This window comes from Mytilus galloprovincialis, chromosome 8 (genome assembly GCF_965363235.1).
Source record: "Mytilus galloprovincialis chromosome 8, xbMytGall1.hap1.1, whole genome shotgun sequence".
Classification (NCBI taxonomy): domain Eukaryota; kingdom Metazoa; phylum Mollusca; class Bivalvia; order Mytilida; family Mytilidae; genus Mytilus; species Mytilus galloprovincialis.
In genome coordinates this window covers 22,375,905-22,399,047 of record NC_134845.1, presented here as the reverse complement: position 1 = coordinate 22,399,047, position 23,143 = coordinate 22,375,905, and the positions used below count along the sequence as shown (strand labels likewise).

The 23,143-nt window shown below is 32.7% G+C and overlaps 1 long non-coding RNA gene across 1 annotated transcript; it reads left to right on the top strand.

Annotated features, from left to right (window-relative positions):
- The first annotated feature begins 1,351 nt into the window (after window positions 1-1,351).
- On the top strand, window positions 1,352-22,897 carry LOC143085330 (uncharacterized). The gene is made up of 2 exons (XR_012981300.1): window positions 1,352-1,387; window positions 21,527-22,897. It is a non-coding gene; the product is annotated as an uncharacterized LOC143085330 (long non-coding RNA).
- The last annotated feature ends 246 nt before the right edge of the window (window positions 22,898-23,143 follow it).

The following is a 23,143-nucleotide window of genomic DNA, read 5'->3' as shown; positions in this document are numbered from 1 at the left end:
AACTCTAAATGTATGAGAGTCATTGACTTTTTACAAGTTGTGTTTATTACAGATTAAAAGCACAACATTATTATTTATTCATCTGAAAAAATCAACAAATTTAAGATTAATTATGTAAATGAGCATCTATACGCAGGTTTTTACTGTCTTTTATAATTGAACAACATTGAATAATTGTAGCAAATAACTCTGGCGATATTTCACTAAATTCAAGCATTTTGATTATTGTTTGAATTTTAATTTCCCATGGAAAAATTCTTTTGGCATTATCTGCCTCTTTTTAATATATTTTTCTATTTATGTAAAATTTGAAAATCATGATAACTGGTTTGATGATTTTTTGTCCTGACTGGAATGAAATCCAGATGATTTATACGAAATAAAGAAATATGAATATGTATAACTGTCTTATACAAATAATCCGTGTTCAAAAGTCTGAATAAAAGGACAAATCTGTGAAGTCTTTGAAAATGATAGTCTTTTGATTCCATCAAGGAGGTTACTTAAAGTTCTCATATAACTAGTCACGATACCAATCCTCTATAAACAGGCTTCTATTGATTCTCAAAATATATTCACTTATGAATGTTATATATAATATAAAACAACATATATAATGACGTGAATATATGACAGCATGCATTCGTTATTCGGATTCGGACAAAGATATAAGTGCTACCAAAGCTCCAAAATTAATGGATACTTAAGAAATTAGAAATCCAGAAAGAAGAATACCGAATTGAAACCTGTTACAGATCCAAGTTTGCCGTTTCATTCAGAAGATTCTACTTTAGTAAGTATAGTAAATAAACAGGAATGTATATTGTTCAGGGTTTGGGATGTCGATCTAGAATGGTGCAAAAATGCGTGATATTTAAATATAACATTTATTAATAAATTACAAATAAAGTTTTGTTGGATAATGGAAAAATGCACACAAGTTCAAGAGAATATTTATCATTTAATTGTAAAATCAAATGACAGAAAAATAAACGTAAATAAAACAAATTAAGAAAGTTTAACTTGGTGTTAGAACAATTTCCTACAAATATAAATGTAAAGTGTTAAATGTTTAAGCATATTTGATAACAATGTCTCAAAAGTGTCCCCCAGCTAATTGATAAATGTGTCAGCTTCGAAGGCATAAAGATAATTGTATATATACTTTTAGAATTAATAGACTTGAACAATTAAGATTGAGTCATTCTGCCTTTATCCGATATAGTCCATTGTTTATTGAAAGAGATCGAAGAAAGCTATTGTATTGAGTAACAAAATATTCACGTGTCAAATTAAGTCCAGTTCTGCTATTTAAAGTCGTACAAAACTATTTGGTTCATTAGACTGTGAACCAGAATAAACTGCAGTTAGCAGCCTATCTTTTAAGGTTAGAACATATGTTACCATTGTTTTATAGTTTGTTTTTTAAATTTAGAGGAATCGCGATCAAACAATGTAAAGATGTTTTCTAGTAAAGTAATTTTATTCACATTCGCAAGTAAAATCTTGATAAATTATAGGCAAAGTTTGAAATAAAATTAAGTTAAATAATTTCGATAAAAGGTTCTTTACTTATAAAAAAAAAGTATTTAACTTATTCGTATGGATAACTTTTGAAAATACAATTATTAATTTGATTCTTGATTAAATATTAAAAGTAAACGAATTCAGGGGAGATAACAGATGACACGACTGTTCATTTATGGCGCGTATACTATTGTCGGGTTTTGTATTATTGTTTGATTTATATTGCGAATTATTTGATGTATACCTATGATGGAAAAGTAATGTAATAGACTCTATTGTAAATACTTGATTAGACTGTGAACCAGAATAAAATGTAGTAAGCAGACTGGATTATCTTTTAAGGTCCCGTTGTCATGCCGAATCCAAGCTAGTTCCCAAAAATGTAACTTCAATTTGAGTAGTTCCCCGCAAAAAAGAATTGATAAAACCATGAAAGAAAGACTACAACACGAATTACAAAAACGGGATCAAGTTCCCGCATAATAGATCTTCTCAAATGAGGGGATTCGCCCTTTATTTCATTTGATTTGGTTAAAATATATAAGGTTAAAAGGTGGGGATCTTGACTGTTTACAAGTTCTCAATCAGGAGGGGATGGCATGCAGTGACCCACAGGGCACGCGCCTTTTATTTTATTCTATTTGTTTAATTGTACCATACATAAAATTCATATGGTTTAGGGGTGGGGATCCCGACCGTTTACATGATAAAAGTACATTCTAATCTGATATTGAAGGGGTCGGGGTGACCCACAGGGACTCACCAAATTTGTTTCATTGTCCTAGGGTCATTACTGGAGAATGCGTGTGTCTATCACTTACGTTTTTCAAGTTAAAATCATTTGAAAATCCATATGGTTCTAAAGTCAACATCATATATTTAAATTGAAATATATTGTAAAATTGTAGAATATTTTCAGTTTTTGCCGCAGTTTCAATTATACAATATTCACATAGCTACTGAAAATGAATAGATAATTCCGATTAGCGGCTTTTGACTCCGTTTTAATTTAAAATTGACCATGCAACTTTAGTTGTATAGCTATATGTAGATACGCATTGAAAACCCAATTAACGTATTGATATTGTATATAAATATTGATTTTGCAACAGTTCGTTTAGACACCATGGTAATAGTGCGAATGATTGGTCTTTATTTTCATTAAAATATTTATCTTATTTTGAAAATAAATTAACATGTTTGTACAATAATAATCAGAGAATGATAACAAGGATCAAGAATTGGGTTAACAAAGAGATACAAGTGGTTTTGCTGAAAATAGAAAACTCCGATGAATAAATCAGAATGAAGTGTACGTCACTGTTTTGTATTTATTCCATTATTTGATATGCCTTTCTTTTTGTGTGGTTAGTATTTTTAAATTAAAGGACATTCTTGTTGGGGTAAAATATTGTTTCAATTATTTTCCTTTAACCGACATGACCGACAAAATTTAGATCACAAAAGAATAAGGATATTTAACACCTAAACACACGTTATCATTAATTTTCAAAGATAATAAAGAAATATTTTTTTAGATGTTTAATCTTTATAAGTTAATTGAAGTCATATGAAACCTCAAATTAAAAAAAAAATTAAAAAATACTTCATATACGTTTTTATATCAAAACGGATAGTTTGCATTAATTAATTTATGTTCATTTACACTTCTCTGAAGAAAATTATTTATTTGTCAACATTTAGAAGTTTCCTTTTTTTAAATTGCTTGCATCCAGGAAGCAATTCGCCGACATATTTTCCATATGCAAGTGACCATAGGTTACAAGAGCGCAATTATTCGTAATGCATTTTCCATAGGGTACCACTAGTGTGCCGTATTTTTTTTTCTCGAAGACTACACAAACTAGGGAAAAACGGGTGGCAGTTCCTGTTACTAGAAATGCCAGTGTTGCATTACAACAAATAAAAAATATAGGGTCATGCGGCTCAAATTTACTTCAAATGCAGTTGAAAAATATCGTCTACTTTTTTCGCTTAATGAAAAAGGCATATTTTTAATGGCTCCGACGTGCAGAAATTGAAGATATTTTCTATACTTTGTGAAATGTGAATATGATTTTCGGCAATTTTTAAACCTATTTGGATAAGCTTTCGATTAAATGTAATTCCAATCCTGTATCAACCAATCAGAAGCCGTATAGGATTTTATTCTGAGTACCAGCATAAAAAAAAACAAACTTGCCGGTAAAATAATGTAAATAAATAATTGCGCTCTTGTAACCCTTAGCGCGACCCTTCTCGTAAACATCCGGTGATCGCAATATACGCAACGATCTGTCACTAATATAACTATCATCTGATTTAACATGTTATGACTTCATAACAGACAGAGAGTAAAAAAAAATGACGATTATAATATACTATTTGTTTGCCAAAAAAAATGACGATTATAATATACGATTTGTTTGCCAAAACAATGATAAAATCGTCCACAGAAGAATATGCATGCATTGGTTCAATAATTGGATATTAATCATTATGTTTCAACAGTCACTGTGTCATATGACTTTAATTAATTAGATGCTTTTTTATTTATTCATCAATCGGAATCCTGTCCCCAACTATATATCTTTGGCAAAATCGTGTCCGTTGTAAGCAGACAGATAGACAAAATTAAATCACAACATATTACAATTAGTAAACACTGCATTGTGGGAATTTTCATCGATATTAAAGTTTTTAATTACCTTGTTTGCTGATCCTGTAGTCTGATCTTTTCTTGATATACCGTCTGTGACAGGTGTAGGTGACCTGCTAGACTGTACATCTCCAGATAAAGGTGTTCTTAGAAAAGTCGGAATGATTGACCTGCTGGAACATGGTGTACTTGCCAAATTCGTTGGGGTACGAGAATTCATTTGAACGGATGGAGTACTAGAACGACTGACTGATACGCTACTGCATTCCAAAACACTGTCATTTACCGATGACATGGACTCATCGGGTATATTATCCTCTGGTCCACCACATGCTCCTGTCATAGTATCACTGGTTGATGTTTCCACTCTCTGTCTTTTGTTGCTGTTTTCATCTTCACCAGATGAATAGTATCGTAGATGAAGACTTTCATCTTCAATAGACACATTTTCGATTTTATCAAGTTCATCGTCACTAGATAGTAAAGATGAATAATCCATCACGAGTTATAACTACAATACGATCTTTTTAAAGAAATACAAAGATCTAGACTATTAAACTGGCTATCTATAAATGAAGGACAGACTATTTGTACTCAAGTAGTATTATTTAGGGTGTGTGTTTTTATATAGGTTGCATAGACAAAGTAAGTTACTGTAAATTGATTCTGAACGTCCGTGCCCAGAAGTTGTCAAGACAAAGGGAGCACTATATTGGCATGTAGAGTACTTCCATACCCAGACGTTTAATGTGTGGTAATAGAAGAACGTTTGTCCACAAATGACCGTGCAACAATGTGCATTGATAACGGGATACGTTAAGAAACAGATCGTCATAGATTCAAACATTAAAAAATAAACCACGAAAACCCCCAAATAGTATAGCTATATATCGTGAAAAATGGTATACTAGGGCCGTGTCAACGAAGATTTCATATGACTTGGACGTGTCTTAGGGTGTTCTTATGGCACGTCTTAGTACTAAGTCAGTTTAACGAGTGTCTTAATTTAAAAATAAAATATAACAAATTTGCTCCAAAGTCGGGATATATCCATAGGTGTCTTACAATGGTCTTGGGATAAACCTAGATAAATATATATATTACAAACATAAAGGAATCTGATGTACAGTAGTTGGCGTTTGTTTATGTAAATAAACGTGTTTCTCGTCTTTTTTTTTTTTTTATATATAGATTATAGACCGTTGGTTTCCCCGTTTAAATGGTTTAACACTAGCAATTTTGGGGTCCTTTATAGCTTATTATTCGGTGTGAGTCAAGACTCCGTGTTGAAGGCCGTACCTTGACCTGTATTAGAATAAACAAAATATCCTTAGTATAACTAGTTTATATTTTTTAAAGATTTGAAAGTCTTGCATTGTTAAAAATTTGTTAACCAATTGCTTTAATATCTATCATTGATTAAGGTGCGTTTATATTATTCTGTGTTAGTTTTTGGAACACAACGTATGTTTGATAACCCTTTGGTAGCTAAATAAGAACAAATCTAAGGCCGTGTTCATATTGACCTAAATTATGTGTTGTGTTAGTGTAACTCACACATAAACTAAACATAATTGCGTTCCCATTGATAACACTCAATGTTAACATGCAGTTTAAATCATGTTTTGTCTACATGCAGTCGATAGTCGATGTAGGCCTTGTGTAGGTTAAGTGTGCACAATGAAACTAGGCATTCAGAACTTTAATTTTCCCATGTATATTTAAAAAAAGAAACATTTTTTTTTTTATAAAATTGATACTTACAACACTTATTAATAAAGTTCTTTACCTAAATATTTGTCTAAACTTGATATATTTATTTGTTATAAAAACACTTTACGTAGCCTTATTCACCCCTAATCAAGACTCATCCATCATCATTGCCGAACAAATAATTCATTTGAAAAGGTCTTCCCGAATCGATTAGACGTACATACTGACAGAAATATTTGCCACTGGTCTGTATACTCAAACAACGATTCACTTATAAATGCATTACTGAAAAAGGGTGAGGTTAATTGTTTGTTTGTGTAGTACATGAGACCCACTCCCTTTGCCAAATACTCATTGGAGACAAAAAAAGCATTTGAAACAAACAGAAGAGATAGAAATGTAGTGATCCTTAACATCGCAATTCTTTTTCTTCGTCTGTAAGCACGCTGATGACGATCCTATGTTTTAATGCGTAATCGAGACATCTTTAAACTACTGCACATCATCTAAAATGACTTTCTTAAAGGAGCAACCACTTTACTTCCAAAAAAAAAAACAAGGGGGGGGGGGGGGGGGGGGGGGGGGTTCTGAGTCAGATTTTTTTCTCGCGCGAATTTTATAATTAGTTCTGTTTCGTAGGTGCCAATTCAACATTTAACACTATAATGTATGGGGAAACTTTGGATTCAGAATATTTGTTCATTTTATAATCATCTGAATGGCCCGATTTAAAAAAAAATCAAATTGTGGAAAAATCCCCCCCCCTTTTTAAAAGTCGTTTCCTCACTGCTAGAAAAGTTGTTCGAAAATTTGAATTCGGTTCTACGTAATGAACATTCAAATGACATATAGTTTACAAGTGTGAACAAATCTTATGTACAGGTAACTAAACAAGGTGTATAGATGTGAACAAATTTAATGTGAAACTAGTGTACATTACATTAAACCAAATGTAAACATGTTTACTGTACACGGCGTTTGATATGAACACGGCCTTATACATATGATCATCTATACATACACCAGTTCTAAATACATTGAGATATTCCGGTCATTTGGTGAAGTACTTTTAGAAATAAAATAATAAATTAAATACAATATATAGTATGAAATGGGCATCCATCGCATCTCACTCAACAGTATGTTTCACGATGTCAAGTTATTTCGCTAATTTTAATTAATTCGTACTGCCCCTTTTTTAAGATTTAATACAAAACGCTTTTAAACCACACATCCCATATAGCCTGCTATGACGCGACACTTTTTTTTTGTGTTTCTGCTATTGATGGTCATCCAAAGATGCATTACTTTATATTGTCAAATATAAAATTATGTATAAATGTATTGGTATATTTATATTAAAATTTTTCATCAACCAGTATGATACAGAAATGCTAGCATCATGGGTAAAATTGTATAAAAGTTATAGCACGACGGCTAGTTTCTAGGCTTCATTAGTCAAATAGCAAGATCACTATCCAATTAACAACTTATTGATATATCGTTTTGTGAACATTAAATTGTTTATTTGTCTTCACAGCAGGGATTGTGTTATGACTGATAAGAAAATGACCAGCTACTGACTTTTGAAGTTTTTTTCTCAAGCGTATTTTGGAAATTTATTCTGTTAATAACTGTGGCCAAATCTTATATTTGCTATGCTAAATTGTATACAATCGAAGAAAATCAACAAAACCTATATTTTTCCATAACACATCGTTTTCTGGTAATAAAAGGAGACACGAGTAATATGTTCTCTTTAGAAAAGGGGAATGTGAAGAAAACATTTTGTTTTTTTAAGAAGGAAAGAAGATGTGAATTATACAATACATGGCCATAATGATTCGTCACGGCCTACAATTTTTTGCTTTATATATTACATAAAATGTACAGGTTTCTTGTCTTCATATAAAAAATGAGGGACCATTTCTTGATGGATTTTAATCAATTTGGTAACAATTGACGCAAAACTATTTTTACAGTGGATGACCGTGAGGGCATTCCGGTGTATTGCTATCGCCTAGATTTCCATTACGTAATATTCGTTTTGGGTTTTTATCCGATATAAACATGATAACTACGCGGATAATAACGAGTGCAAAATAGCATTCTTTATCGATTGTTATAAAAACAACTCTTCAATGAATACTGATAATAAATATTTTTGTTTAAACCATTAATTATGACAATGTGTTGTCGTTAGATAAATATGTATAAGTAAAAACAATCATTGATAATATCTATATGCACATGTATCGAAAAATTGTGTCAAAGCATGCAGGAGAATATCTCAAACAACGTTTTGCGACACTCCCTACAAGCACAAGTTGTTTTTTTTTATCCGGGAAAATATGAATGCCTACTCATATTAAATCTTTTAGAAAAATCGAGTTTCAACAGAAGAGTGTCCACCATGCACTTGCACTGCACTATTATTACAAAAGTAGAATAGAATGAATATACAAATGGATGAAAAATATGTACTGTATATATACATGTAACTGTTATTTGAATATAATACATAACAACAAACAAGTATATACTGATTTGTATCACTACAATATAATACTAGTACGGTGAGGTTGAATTTCCCGTCATTTATTCATTATCCACGCAATAAAGTGTATCAGAAAAAAAAATATGTGTACATTAAGCTCAGTTTTAAGTATAGAGCCGTGTGATTTTTTCTGTGACAAGTGATTTTGTCCATCCACAAGAACTTGCGGTCATCCGATGTGCAGTACTTCGGTACTTTGATTTTTTTTTGTTATTTGGTTATTTTGTTGTGAAGCGTTATCTATCAACTTCTGCTAATCTAAACATTTACGTAACCTTTGTCCGAAAAAGCTGTAATTTCTTACGAAATTAAATTTAAAAAAATACACTTATTTGCGCGCGTCAAGAGAAGACAAAAATATATAAAGAAAAAATTATAACCAAATAAACAAATACACTGTAGACAATCCTGTGTTTCAACACATGGTTTGTGAAAATACAACTGTAATGCCGTCAAAACGTTGTTGTATATAATATTCATAATCACTGACCGATCGATGTATTTATGTTTAAAAAATTAAAACCAGAACTAATACACATATAAAAGCATTGGAGAGAATGAGGTATGGGATAAATGCAATAGGAATTTTAACGTTCTTCTTTCCCGTACACCAGCAATTGTTGAACTACCATGGTATAGGCATTGTTTAACTGTTCTAACATAAAATGTCACGGTATTGCATTAACTTTCTTTTTATTTTTTTCGATACTTTTATAAAATATTTATAAAAAGCAGATTAGAAGACTTGTTTTTACTTTTTAGAAATTTTTCTATTCTTTCCAGTCATTTCAATTTTTTGTTTGTTACTATAGAACAAATTTAGCGTTATATGTTTTTATACCGATTAGTTTTTGTGTGATATTGCATGTAATAAGAAACACTTTACCAAGATACACAAATAATGTAATAATCAATAACAGATAAATTGTACACAGTATAAAGTACGGAATAAGTAAACAGACAAGTATCTTCCAAATAAAAGAATGCGGATTAAGTAAAGAAGTATGCTAATAAGGAAAGATTGTGTAATGCAAGCTATTGTGTATTATAGTGTTATTAACTGGCTGTTTCTGTATTGGCACTGGTATAGATTCAAGGTTTGCTATATAGGCTTCGAGACCCGTAAAAAATTCTTTGTACAGCTGACAGAAAATCTATAAATAATCCAACTTTTTCAATACAGACTTGTTCTGAATGCTGTATTACATACATTAAATGTGAATGCAGGGCCGATATTTCCAATACGGACTGGCAATGATGTGAGTATAGGGCAAATATTTCCAATACGGACTGGCAATGATGTGAATATAGGGCAAATATTTCCAATACGGACTGGCAATGATGTGAATATAGGGCAAATATTTCCAATACGGACTGGCAATGATGTGAATATAGGGCAAATATTTCCAATACGGACTGGCAATGATGTGAATGTAGGGCCAATATTTCCGATACAGACTGGCAATGATGTGAATATAGGGCAAATATTTCCAATACGGACTGGCAATGAATCTTGAATTACATGCACAATATACATGTATGTTTACATGTAATTAAGGATTCATTGCCAGTCCGTATTGGAAATATTGGACCGGGCCGAAAAGCAATATATATAGATCACGGGATTTATATGACCAGGACGACGTCACCAGTATGAAACATGCCATTTTGGTAGTATAAGGACTGTTTTAAGCGTACTTTTTTAATAAAACAAAATACTACGTAGTATATCTTGAAATTGCAATCTTTACATTTCGATATAAAGATCAACACAAAACAGTCATGATTGTTTTATTGGTTACTTAAATAGTAAATGGATGTGTAAAATGATGAACAAATCTTGTGTTGATTAGAGCGTAAAGTGCTTTTCAATAAAGTTATTGTATGGTATTTTAATTAAACTAATAAATATTATCAGAGAGCCCTAGAAATGGACCTCTGTTCTGATATCCTAAATAGGAACAATATACAAGTATATGTTCTTGTGCTGTGACACACGCTTTAACGAAATTCTTTGAAAACTGATTGTTTAACGCCACTTTCAGCACTCTGTGTTATAGAAGGAAAAGAAGACGTCTATTTCCATAAAACGGCTCACAAAGAGCACATTACGAAATAACACATTATTCTAGGCACTAAAGTGCACAGAGAAAGCAACAGACGTTCGAATTCGTCAGGAAACTAACACTGGCAATACATTTTGTACTAGTATAAATTAGTATAAAAAAAATGAGGACACTAACATTGTGATATATAGGAACACAACCTTGCAATGCATCGATATTTGATACTAGTCGAAAAAAATATCATTGAAAGCGTAGAATATTTTCTTTTTTATTTGGAATTTATAATACTGGCTTCATTTCTCCGTTCTAAAATGCATAACATTATTTTTCATTGTTTTTTCCGAAATTTTTAACCGCAAAACGTGGGTTAAATGTTTAGTAACGGGAGATCTTTGGAAATTCATATACTCACTATTTTAACCAAATGATAAAATTCTGCAAACCTTGTTGTGGTGAACATGAATTGACTTTACGGCCATTGTAACATAGTATGTTGTTACACATAGACAATCCAGTTACTTCAGAGGCATATTTACTTATCCCTGAAGAAGGGGTAATATATTGATCAAATTCATTCATATCGTTTATGGCTGAAATTTGAACAATGTCACAGTTCAGAGATAATGAAGTTGTTTCCAGGTCGAAATAAACACATGGAATATAAGGTTGGATATTTTGGACATGAGTAAGCTCTTCTACAATCAAAGGATTGGATATAACGTCTGTTTCCTGCATGTTTTGACAAAGCATATCAATTTCTGTTTTGTAAGTATCCCCTTCTCGTATCTCTAGAACATTATTTTCATTTCTAGCTAAACGCTTTTTATCTAATTTCTTTTTCTTAAATTCTTTGGAATTACAGTAGCTCGAATGCATTTTCCTCTTTTTGATAAGTTGATTGCTTGAGTTTTCTGTTACTTTTCCGGGTGACAACCCACATTCTACATTTACAATTGATACATAATTGAAAGACTCATTTTTTTGTGCAACAGTACAATTTACTCTTGCTTCCAAGCTTGTTGAAGCCGAATAATGTTTATTTTTGGGTGCCTTTGCTGTCAGCATGTTGTTAAACGACTCGTTTTCTTTTGTAGAAGCACAAGGTACGAGTTTGTCTATGTTTTCAATATAATCTGAAAATATTTTGCTTAACTTAGATTTTAAATCTAGATTTGACAATTGAATGGTTGGGGTGTAATTTTCTGGATTTTTTAAATATCTACACCATCGTACATTGCAGTGATCGTGTTCATTGAACACATGTGGGACTATGGCAGACAAATCATTTTGCATTTGTTGTTTATTGTTCTTATTGCTGTGAACTGCATACGTAAAACATTTCATGAGATGAGCTATATCGTCATTTCTTATTGACTTTCTATAGGATGTTGGTAAGACATACAATTTTTTACCAAGGCTATTCTGCACATGCTTAATATCACTCCATTTAGTGATGTCATGGTCAATATTCTGTCGAATTTTTGACATTGTGGTGGCATCGTCGTCCATTATGAGAGTTGACACCGTACATTTCTTTTCTTCTAATTTTTTAATTAATGAAACACCTACATCCGGTTCCATGCCCTTTGATGTCCCATACCAATTTCTTGGGCAGTCGTGAAGTGCTGCCTCTGTTCCCTTGCCTTCCCAATATGAACATGTTCTACAATTCTTTGACCGTATTTCACGTTCCAGCACTTTACCAGTTTCGTTCCCTATAGCCACCCCAACACCTGACATAGAGTCGTACTTCCTCCCACTTCCTCTCTTTTGCCAACCCATATCGTACTTGATTTTTATTGGAATATTTTCTGTTTCTTCATTTGTGCTGAAAATATGTATACAGGCACAGATTTATCAAAATGAAAGCAAACATTATTAAATTAAATGGTAAGACATTATCTACCTTATTACACATTTAATTGTGACACTTTTTAATAAAGTTATTCAAATGTTCACGTCTCTCACCTTTTTTATTTAAATTTACAGATTTGTGTTAATACATTTTAAGTCGTTGTCATGGCTTAGTAATTCATTCACTCTAACAAATCATCTAAATCGTTATTGCAATTTAGCTTATCCGTAATCCTGGGTTATTAAATCGCTATGGCAACTTATGTGAATCGATTTAACGACTAAACTTACTCCTCATAAGTCTCATAATACAATTTAGATAAGGCAGCAACCATTTGATTTTCGGGGGGGGGGGGGGGGGGTATCTATGGATTATTTTGAAAAAAAAGTTAGTTTCCAGTTTTTGGAGAAAAAAAATAATTTGTTTCTCCCTCAGCTGTCACTATACGTAATGCTAAAATTGAAAGAAAAAAAATTATTTTCGACTTGTCGCCCCAAAAAAGTTTGACTTGAAAAAAATCCATAGCCGTCACCCTCCTTTCCCCCACGACTAAGCCAACTTGAATAACGACTAAGTATCTCGTTATAACAAGTTATGTAAGTCGTTAATATGAGTTAAATAAGTCGTTTTAATCATTTATCTAGTCGTGATGACCACTTACGAAGTACCGAAAACAGGTGAAAATAAAACTGCATTCAGACACTTTCCGTCTGCTTACAAACCACTCATGTAGAGGTCATAATTTTTTAATGCAAAGTGTATTTATGAATTCGTTGAAAAAATCGTTTAATACTTTTTAAAAGTGCTAGTTGGTCATCTGTTTAAAAACTATTATTAGCAGATCCAAATATGTACATATAGAATAGTATATGCTTTCATATATATGTATCTAGCAAGATTATTTATATAGCAACAGTTAATACAATGATCCACAGTGCTCAGAGGTCGAACCCTTAACAGTTTGGGCAAGTATGAACACAACATTCAAGCTTGATACAGCTTTAAATTTGGATTGTTATTAAATAGTTGACACAGCATAGGTTTCTGACACAGATTGAATGTGGCCTAAGAACTTAGAAATCTTGAATTGGACATTTACCGTTTATGGTTCGATATCCAAATTATAAATACATAGTTAGATTCAACATATCACAGGACCTCAAAAATTCATTTTTTGATGAAATCAAGTAAAGTTCAATTTTGGACCCTGTATACCTCAATGTGGACCAACTTGATAACGGGGTCCAAATATCAAACCTCAAAATACATGGTTAGATTAAAAAAAAAAATCATTTTTTTGTTAAAATCAAGCTTAATTTAATTTTCGACCCTTTATGATGAAATCAGAAGTTAAATGTTGACGCTTTTTGCACCTTATTTCTAAACTGTTGTAACCAAAACCCCATGAATTATTTTTGTTTACTTATATACTAAAGTTTTTTTAAGAAAATCATCCGTATTCGGACGACGTTGACGACGACGTGATATAGAGAATAATACATGGCAAAATCCGTATCATATGTCGTATCATCCCGAGACATCAATATCAGCCTGAGGGCCTTTGGGCCCGAGGGGTGATATTGGTCGAGGGTGATACGGCATGTGATACGGATTTTGCCATGAATTATACGCTTTATCATATATTTCAACAGAAGAGTATTATATTATATGAACTGTTTTCTGATCCATAGCACTGGGTTACCTTCAGTTCTGCTTTTGTCTTGTTCAAAGCTTTAAAATAACTGCTCAACTATTTATACGAAGTACATAGGTTACCTTACAATCTGTTGTTTTGAAAATATTTTGTTTTAATAAGCAAAAAACCCCCCCAAAAAACTGACTTTAGTTTAAAAAAAAAAGAAAAAAAAAAAGGTATGCGATACGGGTTTTACCATGCGATACGGGGTATGCGATACGGGGTATGCGATACGGGTTTAGCCATGCGATACAGGGTATGCGATACAGGGTAGGTGATACAGACTGGAAAAAAAGAACCTTTATTAGATATACAAAATAGCTGTATTTTGTACTAAATATATGATAAATACCAATATTCGACCATAAAATAATTGTTTGTGTTCGTATAAAAAGGCAGTTGTCCGTAGCCTGTAATTTATTTGGTGCTTGTTGTTGGTTGCGGAATATCGCGTTTTTTTTTTAGCTTACTATATATTCAGGTTTTGATTATTGCTGAAGGTCATAAACTGACCTAGTTGTGTCATTTGATCTCTGATGGATAGTTTTTTCAATGGGATGATACCGTTTCTTCTTATTTTTATCTACTGAGTCTAGTGTACTTTCAAAAAAATATTTTAAAGAAAATGGCACGTACTAAAACAAAACCAAATATATCAGCGTTTCCCCTTACTTTTTTCGAATTAAAATGAGTTTAGAGCTATCGCTAGAAAATGCTTTTTTTCATATTACTTGCAACCTCGGTAAAAGTTTATACAAACTGGGTCGTCCTATGATAAGAAACGAAGTAAGATTAAGTTACCTTGAAAAGGACGCATTCTTCTCTTCTTCTAATGATCTGTCAAGGGACTCATCGGTAACTTTTTTTATCGATCTTGAAACTTCTTTTTCACGCTTCGCCAGTGATGATGCACTGATTCCAGGGATATTTAAATCTGCTAAAAATCTGTTAGTTTTGTGTTCTCCCAATCCGGTGTCGTACATTGCTGTGAAAAAAGGAACAAGAGTATACACACTGGAATATCTCGCCTGCTTTGCTGGTTATTGATTTAATGTTTATTTTTTTTTAAAGAGTAATAAAGGATTTTTCTACAAGTATCACATACCATTAACAATTTCAAAGATCGATGACTATAGAGTCTAGCTAGGTCAGATAAATCCTGTCAGAAAGAAAAAAAAACTACTAAATCAACCAATGTACACCAAATATCGACGGCCTACAATTATAGTATATTGCGAAACGGACTTTATCACGTAGTTTTAAACTTGGTTGATCCATGAAATAAGGTCGAGGTCATGCGAACCATGTCTGACAGACATGATGACGTAACAAAATTAAACCTATGCCATGCAACAAATAAACTTAAAATATATAACTCATTATAATTGAGAATTGCACTTGCCAAAAAAAAAAAACCACAATATATATTTCAATCGGGAATAATAAAATTAAGAATACGTGGAAATGGGGTATGTGTCAAAGAGACAACAATTAACCGACCAAAGAGAAGAAAATAACCTAATGCCACCAATTAGGCTTCAACATATAATTAATTAAAGTATCATCTATAGTACTAAAATAACTAGGTCTAATCTGTTAGCCATCATGGAGTAAAAACGACCAATCCAAGAATTCTATTTAGCATATTATATATATAGTGTTCATTAAAAATTACACCATTCAAGACCCTTTGTTTTCCATATAATTAATATCGCCACCGGGTATGTATGTACCTCCGATATCAGAAGAACCCCTGGAGAGCTGCGAGGGTACAGTGGAATCCATGTACACTCCCTATCGGAATTAATGGAGATATGTCACTAACGTATTTACAAAGTTTTAATATTTACAAGGACAATCCCCACCCCATCAACAAGGAGTGTTAGGACATCGGGAAGAGTATGTCATGATGGTGGAGAAAGCTACCGGGCTGCTCGACGGGAACAGACAAACCGAAGAGATATCACTGAGCAGATTGATCTCCAGGTCAAAGTAGGAAACAGCTTTGACCAACCGAGGCCCCATAGTAACCATGCCAGATTAAACTCCGGTCTGGGTACCAGAAATGTGTTTGAGAGGGTGAAAATCACCCTTCTGATGAATTGACATTTTAAGCATCCCGAGTGAGGATCGATCTCAGGACCTTGAGCACTGCAGCCATCGGTCTTAACCACTACACCACGAACTCCGGGTCAAATCCGATATCGATACCGATACCAATAATATATGTTCACCTATTACCTATTACCTATCTGTACGTTCCGTATTTGACAGGCGCACCACCAAACGGTGTATTTAGGATATGCTATATACACGGGTCATAATCACAAACTTGACACTACTAATTTCAATCATTGTCACATTGTTACATATTGTAGTATTTTAATCAGCATGACTTTATAAGATGACAATACGAATTCAATAGAAAAAAATCAGGCTATAATAAGGCTAACACGTTACTTTAATTCAGTCACGGACTAGTCCAAATAATTATGACGTCTGGCAAGGCTATTTTAATTTTTTTCTGGGACGCCTTAGGAGAAGGCGTCCCAGAAAAAAAAAATAGCCGTCCCAGACGTCATAATTATTTGGACTAGTCACGGACCAATGATATCACCGACCCGAGTGTGTTCTAGTTTTTGTAATTGTAAACCATGTAAACAGACAACTTTAGATCAACATTGAAAAACAAGAACTCCATGCCATTGTTGTGAACATCTTATCTTGCCGATTATTTTTGCTTATCGCATATAAACTCGGAAAATAAAAACACGGCGTATTTTATTCAAAGAAGCTTAAATGATCTAGAAGATCTAGTAAAGTACCGGGACCCTAGCTTTGAGTTTCTATGGAATTTGTGTCTTCTTTGAATAGCAGAATCCTTTCACAAATACGTAAATATCAACCATATAACTAGTTTTTGGGAAAATTGTTTTGAAAAAAATGCGTATCTAATACTATTTTGCGGGTCAACTTAATTGTACATGTATGCATAAACAAATAAATACAAGGAAGGTCTTGTTGTCATATTAGCGGTATAGGCTACTTTTGCATACATGTAAATGTTTCTGATATCAAAATTGCAATTTACACCATTCGTAGATCATTCGTACACATCGACAAAAAAATCATTAAATTACTTTTGAGGGCATATCTACATCAAAAGATAGGGATTTAATAACAAGAGTTTACTATAATCACTTCTAGAGGTCACATATATATAATGATTTCCGACATACTCATAACGCATTGTTTAAAGAATTAAGTTTTATAAAAATAAAGAGATGTGGTCTTGAGTGCAAATGAAAAAAAACACTATTGTTTTAATTATTAAGTATTCAAAATATGTATTTCTTTTAAGAATAAAATCTTAATGTCGATCCAACTGCTGAGGGGGGATAGGAGGGGTCCTGATCCCGAAATCCCAGGCTTAAAAACACGAAATCCCGAGGTCCCGAATTTAAATAAAGTAAATCCTGAATTCCAGAAATTCGAAAACAAGAATTCCCGGATCCCAAAAGGGTCAATCCCGAAATCCCGAGCTTAAAAACACCCAATCCCGGAGTCCCGATAAAGGTCATATCCCCCCTCACTGCTAGCAGCTTTTATATCTCTAGATAGATTATTATAATTGATCATTAAACAAGGAATAATTAACCAGTCAATTATTCCGTACACCATATTTTCAAAAACTCTTCGTTCGCACAATTTTATTTTGAAAATTGGAACGGTAATTAATTTATTAACGATACTATAATTTAACATTTTACACTTTTCGGGTACTTGCTTACTGTGACGTCACTGAAAGCACTCTTTTTGATGACGTCACATACAAAACGTTACATGTTCAAAATAAAATGACATTGTTGCTTATTTAAATACAGTTGTGTTTAATGTTGTTTTTAAAACATGTAAATATTTATACAAAGAATAAAAGTACATTTCTCGATGAAAACGATTAGAAGTGTTATCATAGATAATATTGTTTACTGCTTTACGTTTGTTGCTTCAACGGTTACATTTTATATAAGAATAAAATAAAGCCACATCAAAATATGCACGCCGTTATTTATTTTTGCAATTCTGAATTCGATGCAGAAACAATATGGTTTTATGTGAATTATATTGGATATGTTATATGTGTGTAGGCATGAACACTATAAACTTACCAATTGCAGCTTTAGAATTAATATCAAAGATGGGTCTGGTTTTAAACTTTGCAGCATCATGATGGACTTTTCCTGATTTGATAGCATTCATACTTCCACATTCGCAAAGAATATACATAATAAAACCTAAACCACAATTTGTCTTAGTCACTATGTCTGTAATATGCAAGGTGCTCCCACAGTCGGTGCATCCTGCTTTCAAATCTTTTGAAACTTGGTATGGCTCAAATATCCGTCTTTCTCCTGGTAGCCAGATAGACTGGTATGTGTCCGTAGCTTCTGTGTTTTTTGTATGATCGGCAACATTTCTATCGGAAACGAGTTCAGATAACTGTACACGTCTGTCTTTCTCCTGTTGTCGTACAAAGCGACCCTTAAATCGAGCCATCATGGCCGCTATAGTATATCGGCGCCGACGTCTTTTAAAATGTTTCGCGGAAAAATTGACGCACGTCATAGAAAAAAACGAAACAAAGGCGTCGCAAGGCGGAATGCGCAGAAACAATAGAGGGATTTGTCTTTAATGCAATGAAACGTCGCACGATACTGGTGTCACCTAACGTTACACACTCAAAGACGTAAGCCAAAATAAAAACGTTGGAATGCATGTTGTTCAGATGGATTTTTACAATAAATTTTAAAGGATTGATTTTTTTTCCCTAAGAAAGGATTTATTGTTTTTTCTTAGATAAAATATGCTAAGCTTTATTTTATTAACAAATTAAAAATAAAAAAAAGTAACTTGAATTGAAACCATTTGTTTTATATACATTTTAATTATAAATGTTGATTGATCGATTACTTTTTTTATGGATAAACTATGCACTGCAAATGCACTCATCTTTGCACTCCAGAATGTCAAGGCGAAAGGACTACGGAATATCTAGCATGTCAGTTCTGCACAAATATATGCAAGGGAATTACTTGGAACAATTATTATTGCTGGTTTTTTTTCTATTAATTTGTATTATAGCGGATCCGACTATTATAGTCCGAAAACACTTCAGTTCCGCGAGAAAATCTCTCCCAACCCCTTCTCTATGAATCGGTAGAGTTTCAACATAAAACATTAATTTTTAAGTTTTCTTATTTTAAAAGCAACAAAATAAAATAGCCGTATTCCAAATCGTCTGTGAAAACCGCAATAATGACAATTAGACGGAACGTTAGAAGTATATTTTATTAAAGAACGTCAAAATCGTATGTGGGGACATTGTATTGGACAATTTAGTTTTATCTGATATCTTGTATATTAGATTTAATTTATGGGAATTTAATATCAAAATAGAGATAATTTTTTGTACTTTTATCCATTATATTTTTTTTTAATGTAGCGAATGGCACTGTATTAAATAAACATCATGAAAAAACAGTAAACGTAACCCTACGTTTAATTTGGTTTGAAGGGGACAAAATGTCGGACTCGAATAATAAGAATTTATTTTAAAAATTCCTGGTTATTGCATGAGGCGAAAGTGTGATCTTTGTACAAAATACTAGTATAAGAATTATTTACTTTCGACATGGGGATTGCTCTGGAATTCCCTTTTTTGGGACAATTTAACAAAAATTACGGCAACCTTTCGTACATGGGACACATAATTTGTATCATCTTGATCCCTTTTTTTTTTTATATTTCCGTCTTTTCGAGAGAAAAAAATCGACATTACGTCATCGCCCAATTATGAGTTGCTTGTTCTAGACAAACTTTTATATCGTTTGGTAATAAAATTTATATGTTTTTTACGGTATTCAGAATTTCACAAAACTAAAAGTGTAACGCGGGACAAGGAAATCGTATTGCAAAATAAAGGTTTTATTGAGTTTTAATTAATGAAAATGGTCTGTTACATATACAAAATTGCAATAATCTGAAAGAAGAGTTTAAAAGCTTTAAAATGATATACAACACTTTATAATATCATATCTTATGTTTCAAAATTAATAAGATGAATGTGTCTTGTCCGTGATTTTACCAAAGTAACACCAGTAGCGTGCGACGTTTCTATATATTTTTTTAATAATATGGTTTTCAGGGGACCCTTTCTGATTCTATAACAAATTAAATAATATTTGATCAATCGGCAGTTCCAGCTTATTCAAAACACACTACTAATGTTTAAAAGAATCCTTATTGCAAGACGTTTCTACAAATTCCGAGAAAATAAAACCAGAAAGAAAAAGGATGTGGGTAGTAATTACCCAGACATGACATAGTGCACTGCTAAAATTTGTTTTATATTTATTCTTATAACTAAGATAAGAAAATAATCTTCTTATATCTAACATTTCACAGAATGAATCATATTTTTGTGTCACTTTCAATCATTCGTTTCTTTAACTACTTATTTGAAATAAGTTCTTCAAATCAGACATCTGAATCATAATTACATTCAAAACACACATAATGGTTTCCTGGCACACATTTCACTCATTATAGATCTAGCTAGATGTCCGAAAAAGTGCTCTTCTACTAATTTGAATGATTCACGTGTCTGCTTTAATTTACTTTTAATCTATCGTCAATAGTCCAATTACCACGGTAACAGATAAATGTTTCAACTTTCTTATATCTAACATAGGTTGTAATATATTGAATGAATTAATTCACAAGAATAGATTGTGTGATCTGATATCGCCTAAATTTTAGGATGAAATCTAGGGTTTGTCCCAGCATGGAAGTATCAAATTATCATTTAATCTATGCATGGTGACCGTCCGCCAGCCTTTGACATTTTAACCTTGATGGGCTTCTCCTTTATCATGTTTATGCATCTTCATCTGACCGTAATCAATTCCATTGTTTTATAATTGTTTTTTATATATAATTTATTGTACATACCTTATTGCAAGATTGATAATTTGATATTAAACCTAAAGGAATATGTTTTTTTCCTTCATGTTCTTTGATGCAAATTTTGAACGAAAATCAATTTGACTGAAATTTACAACGGATTAAAGTAGATAGTTTACATAAGATATGCATACAAGTATTTTGGCAAAAAATGAAATGAGACTTCTATCATAATTCAGAAAATGAGATATACCTGTTCCTGCGAAAATGATATCTTTTGAAGATAAAATTATGCGTAAATGCTATATGTTAACAAAACCCCTAATTAACACAATAGGTCTGCATATGCAGTCATTTAGTCATTCGGTGTTTAAACTTAAGTGTATCTACTTTATGATAAGTATAAAATGCAATGCTTAGAAAAATAGAAAGGTCCAAAATATCGGGTTCTATGTTCTAGTAATTAAATATGCTTTTCTTCTTTTTACAGACAAGACATGCCACCAAAGCACAAACTATCTACCAGTCATGAGTATTTCAAGAAAAAGAAAAGAAGGAAAATGTGTCCAGGGTGTGGAGGAGAATTTGTCGATAGACATTTTGAAAACCATAAAGTTGAATATTTCTGGGACAACAAATGGGAGTGTAGCAAGTCAAACAAATCAAAACGAGAAGAAAACAGTTATCAGGAAGTACCACCAGAACACACTATATCTGGAATGCACCAAGGAAACCATTGTGAAGAACCAAGCACCTCTGGCGTTCAGCAACCTTTGGCTCATACGCAATCAATGATAGAAGTGAAACGCAGGTTCAAAGATCACTTACGAAGCCTCAGTGGAAGTGAAACCTACCCAGAATCTGACAATGAGGATGAGGAATTTTGGTCTAATGTAACTTTAAACGATATTGATATGGATATTGAAAATGAAAACATTCACGAAATCCAAGAGAAAAAACAGCAGACGGACTTTGATACAGCAAAAACAGAGATGATCAAGTCAACAGTTGCAATATTTCAGTCGATTTGCATTTTTCTTTGCTGTTGGCAATCATTCTATATAATTACAGATACTGCCTTAAGTAGCATTTTGTCGTTTTTATCCACAGCATTTAAACATCTTTCTGCTGAAAATGTTGCACTAACAGGTGTTTCATCAATATTTCCCTGCTCAGTGTATATGTTGTACAAGAATCTCGGCATGAAAAAAGACAATTTTTCGAAATACGTGATATGTAAGAAATGTTTCACTTTGTACAACTATGAAGACTGTATAATAATAATTGAAGGGGAAACGTCTTCAAAGAAATGTTCGAAAGTTATGTTTCCAAACCATCGACAAATTGCTAGACGAAATCAATGTGGTGAACCATTACTGAAATCTGTGAAACTAAAGAGCGGAGACATAAAACTATATCCGTATAAGACCTACTGTTACAAATCTGTGAAAGAATCACTCTCTACAATGGTAAAACAGAAATATTTTGAAGATAAGTGTGAAGAATGGAGACACAGACGACAGGAACCAGGAGTTATGACAGACGTGTATGACGGAAAAATTTGGAAAGAGTTTGGGGAAGACAAAAATCAACACTTTTTGAAAACTGAGAGAAATTACGGTCTGATGCTAAATCTTGACTGGTTTCAACCATTCGAGCATGTTCGATATTCTGTTGGCGTCATCTATGCTGTTGTGTTGAATTTGCCACGAGAAGAACGATTCAAACTGAAAAATGTGTTTCTAGTTGGCATTATTCCGGACATGTCTGGCGAACCATCAGTCCAAACATTTATTAAACCATTTGTCGAAGAAATGAAAATTGCTTGGAGTACCGGATTTCTTTTGCGATCACACAACAATCCGAAGAAAGATGCAAGTTTTAAATTAGCGTGCCTTTGTGTTGGATGTGATATACCTGCTACGAGAAAGTTATGTGGTTTTTTAGGGCATGGTGCAACCCTAGGGTGCTCCAAATGCACAAAGAAGTTCCCTGGAGAAGTCGGGAAAAAAAATTATGGAGGCTTTGATGTTCCCAATTGGAGATCTCGCTCTTTACCTGACCATCTTTATAACCTCGAGAGAATTAAAGAAGCTACAACAAAAAC